We start from the raw sequence: 9,553 nt of genomic DNA, 5'->3' as shown, positions 1-9,553 counted from the left end.
TTAAATCATTCACCCGTTGTAAGGAAGATGTTATTTGTGCCCAGACCAGAGCCACGCAAATAATTGCGTTTAGCTGCGTAACTCGCGGCTTGCCCAGTCTTTACCAAACATGGCGGATAATTTACAGCTAGTTCACAAATAACCAATGAAAGCTAACCTAAGATTATTTTCCCTTTACTTTGCCACTCGCGACTTGACAATAATTCGGGACGGAAGGGAACGTAATCCGGTTTTATGGTTCCAATTGAAAGGTTACTCGTGATTTTTTGCTGCTACAGCATTGTGACTTTTATTCCAAATAAATTCAGAGTGGGTATGCATTCCCGCAGCGAATTTGATAAACAGAAGCTCACCGTATCGAACAATATTCGTACAGCACTGACGCGTGTGACATTCTAAACAGCAAATTATTAGTTTCCACAAGTGTTACTAAAGGTATAATCTAGCAGCAATGTATTGTGGTACTGATGCATAGCATGACATGAAAAGTAAGACCTTCGTAAGGTCGTGTTTATGGGATTACGAAGCCATCAACGTCATGTCCGGACGGGGTATAAGTGTATTGAGAAATCTCTCTCAACCTCAGAATCTCCGTTACCTAGAAAATGTCTTTGACAACTTTTCAGAGATAGGAAATTCTTGGTATATACTAACTTGGTACAGTTTGTAGCGTATCTGAATGGGCTGGTTTGTTGTGGCACTCGTGTATAAATATGTCTTCTAGTTTATTTCCCAACACATTTAAAGTTATTTATCACTGTCTTTACCTCTGTTTTTATCATTGTCTTCACAGCTTCCCCTCACTGCTTTCATTACTCGTCAAATCATTTCCTTCTTCACTGCTTCATCCGATAGAATTAAACCTTTTCCATCACTGCCTTCATTGAAGTCCTCCTATGTGTCAGACTTAGTTTCACTCAGGTGTTTACTGCTGACATTGTTTACAGCAGCGGAAGTTGGGGTTTCAACTTTATTTAATCCAGTGTTTGCTCAGATGTGCTGGAAATTGTGGCAACAACAGACAAATAATGATAAGAGAGATTCAAGAAAACAGAAGAACCTTTATTTATAAAGACACGACGTGTCGCTCAAGTCCCAGAAAAAAAAATCATTGTATATATAAACGAAACGTCGTATACAAATATATATATGTTGTGCCGAATAGGTAAAAACTGGTCAATACGTTTAAAGATATATATTTTTTCATTTATGTTAATGTAAAATTAATAATTTTGTACCAAAAGAACCTTAGAAAACTTACCAAACCTTATTACAACAAGCGCAATTTAATTTAGTCTAGTCCAGCTAAATATATTTTAGATAAGTTTATAGTAATTTAAAAATATTTCCATCCCTGTGTGACTTGTTAAGATCGCGTATTTGCGATTGTATTGCATATATGATACATACAAACCATGTACATTAAAGTAACATCCCAGCAAGTGCGAAATTAGGAATACTGGAGACATTGAAAGATAACCTGTGACGGTGCATAGAAAAACTGAGGTTACGAACCTCGAGCAAAGAGAAGGATGTTGGGGGTTAACATAGTACCGAGTATATCGCCGGATGCGCATTTAAAGTGTCGGCGAAATATGCGCATGTAGGCAACTTAAAAAAAATCACTTAGATTTATTCGTCACCCTGTACCAGACATGTTAACTTTGAATCATGGAAAGAAATTAGAGAAAGTTCAAAGATTTGCAGTTTGACTGGTCACAGGGCTGAGAAGGTGAAAAAAAAAAATCAATCAATGGAGATAGTATAACATACAAGACACTCAAGAAAGTTTATAGGATAAAAAGGGGCAGATTTAAAGGCGGGAATCGGAAAGAAAAGTAGGTCTAACTCTAAATTAGAGGAGATGAGTTAAGGTGATGTTAGGTACTTCTTCAGCCTCAGAGTGGCTAGTTAAACAGAATGACTTTGAAGTTGTAGCGTTGGAAGCAAGCACCATACATCCATACACAGTTTTAAGCATAGGCATAAGTGAAATCAAGAGACATTCAAACAAGTAGACACACAAACACATACACAGCTTTAAGAAGAGGTATGATAAAGCTCAGGGAGCAGGAAATGAGGCGGAGCAAGGAGCTGTGAATCGACCCCTGGAACCACAACTAGGCGAGAACGCGCGCGCGCACACACACACACACACACACACACACACACACACACACACACACACACACACACACACACACACCGGAAACTCCATTGAAAGTTCAGTAATGTAAGCTGCTGACACCAACTTCCTGAGTGGGGAAGGTTCAGAAGAAGCCAGACCAAATGATTTGGAAACGAGGCATCAGGGAGGCAGCGAGGAAGCTAGAAGAAAGCAGGAGGAAGAGACAGGGAGGTAACAAGAGAGCAATAAAGAAAGAAGATAACAGTAAGGCAACAATGCGGCCACGAGATAATCTCAGGTATCTTATGCGGAAGACACAGCCACTAAGAGGCATGAATGAGAGAGCTAACTGGCCAAGATGAAAGACTGATCGTTCACCATGTTTGCTGTTGACGATGGACTGATAGCAATGATGTTTATGTATCAAGGGGAGCGAGAGAGAGAGAGAGAGAGAGAGAGAGAGAGAGAGAGAGAGAGAGAGAGAGAGAGAGAGAGAGTGAATGGGTCTGTCATTCACATACACTGAGGATACCTCTGAATGAATTAAAATTTAAAACACTCGTCCTTCCCCGTATGTATGTTAAGTCTCAGGTTTCTCCCCCTCCCCTTTCCCGTCGCTATACATCAGCGGTCTGTCATGCAGACATGATCATCTTTATAATGAGCTTATTTGGTAGGCTGTAAGCGGGGTGTGAATGATATACTTCTTCGGAGGCTTCTTACTTTATTGTTAAGTCGTAGGTGGGTTGCACAGGCTTGTGTGTTTGTGCCCATGGCCCGGGCAGGGCCATGCCCACGAGAGAGAGCTGGGAGTACTTGTGTGTTGATGCCAGGCCGCTGTGTGAGTGAGGGCGAGGCAAGTCTAGGCATACTGAAGTGGCAAGGCCTAGGTGGCAGCACTTGAGTGGCGCGAAATATGAACTAAGCTGGCAGACAGCATGGGCTGTCTGTACAGACAGTACAGGCTGTCTACATCTTGGCTATTGCTGCTGGCGGCGCGCGCCACGGTATCCATGACACTGTATGAGGGAACCTCACAGGTTCAGTCTTGTGCTGAGCAGCTCACGACTCACCCCTATGATAAGTCTTAAAAATCTTGCTGGTAACACTAACGAGCTCTGAATCTTTGTTGTTCTGAACACTCTGGTACGAGAGGGATTGAACACTATGGTGTTCGATCCCACTTATCCCTCTCACCGATTTCCAGTTTTATTTTTTCTCCTGGCTTCCTGATCAGCCAGCTTATTGTTACCTGCAGTTCGCAGGCCCACAGATTCTTCAAAGTATTCTCGACCTGCGTAGTAATCATTTATTAAATTGACATTTGATTATTGTTGTTCATGGAAGCACTAACCCGGCAGGAGTCATACATCTGGAATATGATGAATAATCAGGTTTGATCCAAGGAGAGAGATGGTAGCTCCAGTTCCTTAGAACAAGAGCCCTGCAGCAACATCAAGGCGCCGTCCTAAAATGGCCTCTGTGTTGATTAAGCTTCCTGTGCTATAGTTGCTGGCGATATCATGGCCTCATCCGGGTTTAGCGAGTCGTAGTCACATACGGGTTTAGCGCGTCCTTTAAGTTGTCTTTCTTTTTTGGGTTAGAATCTTCAACGTTATCATTTATATATATCTTAATTCTTAATATAAATTTAATGTTATGGAAATCGGTAAATCATATAAATTAATTAACCTAACAAATATATGAATGTGTAAAAGTGAATTAATATCCAGGTTATTTATAAATGTGGATTTACTTTTCTCGTCTATATCCCTTTTCCATTATTTCACTCTTTCTCCTTCTATAAAGTTCTTCCTAGATGCCTTACACACACCGCCAGTTGTACTGCACTTTCACTAGATTAGATATCCAAGAATGCAAAGAGAAAGTAATATCATTCATATTAGAGAAACTTTACAACAATAAGCCAGAGAAAGTTATTTGCGTTCTTGCTTGTGTACGTAGATGAGTGTACCTGCCTGTGTGTGTGTGTGTGTGTGTGTGTGTGTGTGTGTATACTTATATGCTGGTGCAGGGGTTCGGTGTCTCACCTGGCTTCATAACTGGTCTTTACTTAGTTCACTTTCTAGTCCTGTGGACCCTGTCATAACACTTCTTTAAGCTGTGTATGAAACCTGTCTCCACTACTTCACGTCATAACATTTCCTGACTACTCTGAGGCTGAAGAAATAGATTCTGATATTGTGACTCTTCAATCATTTGTCCTTAGCTTCCCGCCTCTTGAATAGTCTTTCCCTGCTCACCCCTTAGTAGTTTGTACGTCTTTATCGTGTCTTCCCTGGTCGTTCTACCATCAATTTCCCTCTGATTTTATTTCCTTGATTTCCTTGTGTGATCAGTTTTCTACTTTGGTCTACGGGGTTGGAGTTATAGCTCTTGGGTACAATACAACCTTGGTTCCTTGATTAATTCCTGAGGCTTCTTAGTCTCAGTCATACTTTGAGTCCATGTATCGAGTTTATCTCCACTACATCCTCCCTAATGTATTCCATTCGCTAACAGCCATTACACTAAAGAAATTCTCGTGCCTCGGGGCCATTCGATCGTCTAGTTTCCATTTGTGACCCTTGTTCTGCTTCATGCCATCTCCAGTCTGCCAATATCTTGGTCTGTCTCTGAGTACCCTAATATTTGTGATCATGTATATACCAGTTTACTCTGGTTTCTCCATTTTCTTAGATTTAATGAGATTAGGGTCTCTTTCTGACTAAGGTACTCCGGTACTGGTGTTAGGTATGATTTATATAAAGGCTTGGATTCCTCTTTGTTCACATTCCTGAAAAGATTTATTCCAGCTTTTGTGTCGTCCATTTTATTTTGTTTTTATGCTTCACGCGAACTTTTGGTGTGTTGTCCACCCAAGTTCCTTTTCCCTTCCATTTTCTGAGTTGCTGACCTCTCAGGCAGTACTCTTCCTCTGGCCGCCCACCCTTATTTCAGCTTTATAACCTTGCCTTTGTTGAGGTTCATTTTCAACATCCTTTTCTGTAGCTTGTTTGTCTTCCTGCAACAAGTTACAACACACTTTTGCATTGATTATCCTTATTAGTTTTTCATCATCCTCGGTCGCGTGCGTCCTTGTTTGCGCTTGTGTGTGTGTTTACGTTCGTGTATTCGGGTGCAAGAGCACGGTCAAATGCTTCGCTGAGAACGGCGAGACTTCCTGGGGCACCGTCCTTCAGGAGCCTTTGCAGTGTTTGTTCTTTCAGGTAGCGGGACGTGTGTTGACACGTGGGGTGAAGCAGAAAGTCGGTGGCTCGTCTGTTGTATACATTCCATTATCCGGCAATAATATTCAGCGAATATATCAAGTGAGCTGAATTGTTAACTTCTGACTTACTCAAAGATCACGGTCATTCGGAAAAGTTATGACCTGGAATGTAATTATGTCCGCATAAAGCACTAGAAAATTCACTCTACCGGCCGGCCCTTGATCCTGCTCAGAGGCAACCAAAAAGTAAGTAAACATAATGAAACTGGTGATAAAAGTTCAAAAGAAAATAAATTTGGTTGGATTCCTTAAAACGGATGTATATATAGGTTTGGGGACACTTTTCTCAAAATACACGCATTAAAGATGGGACAGACAAATACTCACGGATATACAGACAGACAGACAGACAGACAGACACACACACACACACACACACACACACACACACACACACACACACACACACACACACACACACACACATATACATTCAAACATTCACAGCATAAGACATGTATAAATTCCAGTGAAGAAAACGGTGTACTTCGTCAATGGTTTGAAATTAATAATGTCCTCAGCTTAGGTGAGGGTTGCAACCAAGACACAATGGTTCATTGTCTGGCCTTCTCAAGGCTCACCTTACTTCCATTCCTCTGCTCTCTGGTATTACTTAATGTAGCGAGAAGTGAGCTTTTACCAGAGGTAAAGGATCAGTACATTGCAGGCTTCTTTTAGAGATGTTGAAAATTTGTCTAGAGAGAAAATATTTCTCTCTCTCTCTCTCTCTCTCTCTCTCTCTCTCTCTCTCTCTCTCTCTCTCTCTCTCTCTCTGTATCTCTCTCTCTCTGTATCTCTCTCTCTCTCTCTCTCTCTCTCTCTCTCTCTCTCTCTCTCTCTCTCTCTCTCTCTCTTTATCATAACTTTTTTAGCTGTGTGGTATATTTTTAAAACTATGAGCACTGAATAACCTACGTTGCTACAGTGTTTTGTAAATATCTCTATTACTTCTGCTGCTAGTGCTGCTGCTGCTAGTGCTGCTGCTGCTAGTGCTGCTGCTGCTAGTGCTGCTGCTGCTAGTGCTGCTGATGCTAGTGCTGCTGCTGCTATGTTGCTGCTAGTGCTGCTGCTGCTAGTACTGCTGCTGCTAGTGCTGCTGCTCCTAGTGCTAGAGTTGTTGCTGCTAGTGCTGCTGAGACTACTTGTACTGCTTCTATACCACTATTGTCAGTAACAAGGTTTCAGTAAGCTAAATAAAGTACAAAATGAGTATGGATCCATCTCTCCGTGCATTCTGCTCCCTCAGTCAGCAGAGAGAGAGAGAGAGAGAGAGAGAGAGAGAGAGAGAGAGAGAGAGAGAGAGAGAGCTGGTGAGCCTGTGGACTACAACGGCCACTCTGAATAATATTAACAACGATTGGTTACGTTATGCAGTTAGAATTAACATAGCGCCACACGACTTTGGGATTGCTATTGTTCTTTCATTTTCCTTCAGAAGATCACAGGTAAAGAAAACAGACGGCGGGACGCTGCATTTCCAAGTCTCCATTATTTCTTTTATCTAGAAATAGTTTTAGTTCAGCTTTTTTTTTTTTTGATCTCTTTCTTCTGTTGTACCTAAACGAGTTTAGCGATTATTTTTTATAATAATGTTATGTCTATTTTGATCCTTCTGTTTTGGATCGTATTCTAACTTTCTAGAATACTTATTCTTCGAATAAAAAAAACTAATTACATAATAATAATAATTGCGTATTGATTATATTACTGTTTAATGTTGTTACTAAGAATGTTATTAATAATAATGTTGTAAATTGTTGTTGAATTTGTCGTAGTGGGTACACACTGTATATGATTTAAATTGTATGTACAATATTACGTATACGGAAGGCGTACACAAGAAATTTGAACCCTTTCAAATGTGGTTATATATATATATATATATATATATATATATATATATATATATATATATATATATATATATATATATATATATATATATATATATATATATATATATGTATTATCGTACCGAAGAGGTAAAGTTGGTCAATTAGCAAGAATTCGTTTGAAATTCTTTCTAAAATTTTGTCTTGTACATTTAAAGATATATATTGTTTAATGTTAATGTAAAAATTAATAATTTTGTACCAAAAGAACCTAACCTTATTATAACAAGCGCAATTTAATTTAGCCTAATCCAGCTAAATATATTTTAGCTAAGTTTACAATAATTTAATAATAAACACAATGAAATTTTTTTTTTTTCGTTAGGTTCAGAATGATTTTTGTGAAATTATTGTAAACACATATTTCGGCTTGCCTTATTCGGCAAAAAGAGCGTTGATATTTAAGCCAAACTAGCAAGTTTTATCTATTCGGCCCGAAATACATATATATATATATATATATATATATATATATATATAATACACACACACATGGGTGTATTTGTCTCATATATATGCAATGAGAGATAATCACCTATCAGTGATTATCTCTCACTACTTGTGGGTTATTATTTTTTATTGTCTCGTAATTACAATCATTATCAATCGTGGTCCACTCTTTCAGCGTCGTTTACTATATGTATAATATGTTATATCTTTATTTCTGCTTAATTACTACCTTTATAGCACATTTATAAATTATCCTCCCGTTTTCCCTATTTTCCCCTCCGTTGCTAAACAGTCATCCCCTCTTTTTACGACGTGGTTGTACCCTGGTAATGACTTAATTGGTTGTTCGTGAGTGGTGGTGGTTAAGGGGAAGGGGAGGAAGCAAGGAAGTGAAATATTTAGAGCGATAATGATGGAGGAAATTGATATGTGGTGTTGGAAAGTGCTTAAACCTTCTGCTGTTGTTTGTTTTAAACCTCCTGCTGTTGTTGTTTGCTTAAACCAACAGTTGATGTTCTGGCGAAGATTTTTTTTTTGTGTGTGTGTGTGTGTGTGTGTGTGTTTTTCTTTTACAGGAGTTAGATTCGGAGATTCTTCATATGTTATTCAAGCCAAGAGTTGTTTAACTTTCTCAGCTCATTTTATAGTGTTTTTTTCAGCAGTAAGTTTATTAAAGATATTTGTTAACTATATATTACAACAATGGATGGAATTAAAGCCATCAGCGAGCCAGTGATTCAGTTTGGTCTGTTCACTGTTTTCCTGACTGTCAGTAAGTTGTAAGATGCTGTTCCAAACGCGACTTAAGCGATGAATGATCCGATGGGGTTGTGCGCTTGAAAGATAGAGCAAGAGTAAAATATACTGATGGCTGCCCGTCGTGTGGTGTAACTTGTGTAGTCTGAATGTCTTATAAAGTTGAGTCAAGTATGAGATATTGAGAACATTGGCGTTGCGAATGATCGTAAGGACAGCAGCCTTCTCTGATGCTGAAGGCTTTACTGAAATGAATCTGTCTGTCTGTCTCTTTCTCTCCTTCCCTCCTTCCCTTCCCGTTTATTCTTCTTCCCCCCATCACTATCCCTTCCTGCGCTAAGCGTTGTCTCCTAGGGTATCGTTAGCCTTGCAGAAAAGTAGTGACAAACCACAAAGTTATACTGCGATTTAGAAAACTTGTTATATCAGCATTGTAAACAATATGAAAATGCAGTTTATTGCCTACGATAGCGTAATCATCATAATACGAACTTCCAAGGCATTAGGCGTGATGAACCTATGAAATGGCCGTCCCCGAAATCACGTCTTTATACTACGTGTGGTAATTTTTTTTATACGATTATTTTTCGCAGAGGCTAATTGTTGACATCAGAACGCTCGGTGCTGGAATACATGATGGCACTGGAAAAAATCGCACTGAGTATGTTGGCAATGCGTGGTATGACCCGAAGTATCGATTATGCATACCCACACATATTTGCAGTTGGAGGGGTCGAGTCGTAGCTCTTGTAACGGACTGGTCACTGGAGGTGCAAACGTTCAGGTTGCACAGACAACTGTGATGCTGCAAAAAGCTCAGCTATCATGGTGCAGAAAATTGCATTTTCGTACCTGTTGTAAATGCTGAAATCGGAAAAGGGACAGAAAAAAAGAAGAGAGAGAGAGCTAAGAGCTATATCAGCTTGGGGAAATAAATGGCAAGTAACATTTGCACCTGAGAAAACACAAGTGATGATGGTCTCTAGGCACCATTATGGTAATGCCGGTGCAGTAGTAGCGATGAACGGGAGGGTG

This window comes from Cherax quadricarinatus, chromosome 40, assembly GCF_038502225.1.
Source record: "Cherax quadricarinatus isolate ZL_2023a chromosome 40, ASM3850222v1, whole genome shotgun sequence".
Lineage (NCBI taxonomy): Eukaryota > Metazoa > Arthropoda > Malacostraca > Decapoda > Parastacidae > Cherax > Cherax quadricarinatus.
The sequence above is the reverse complement of the archived record's forward strand: the minus strand, read 5'-3'. Positions refer to the sequence as shown.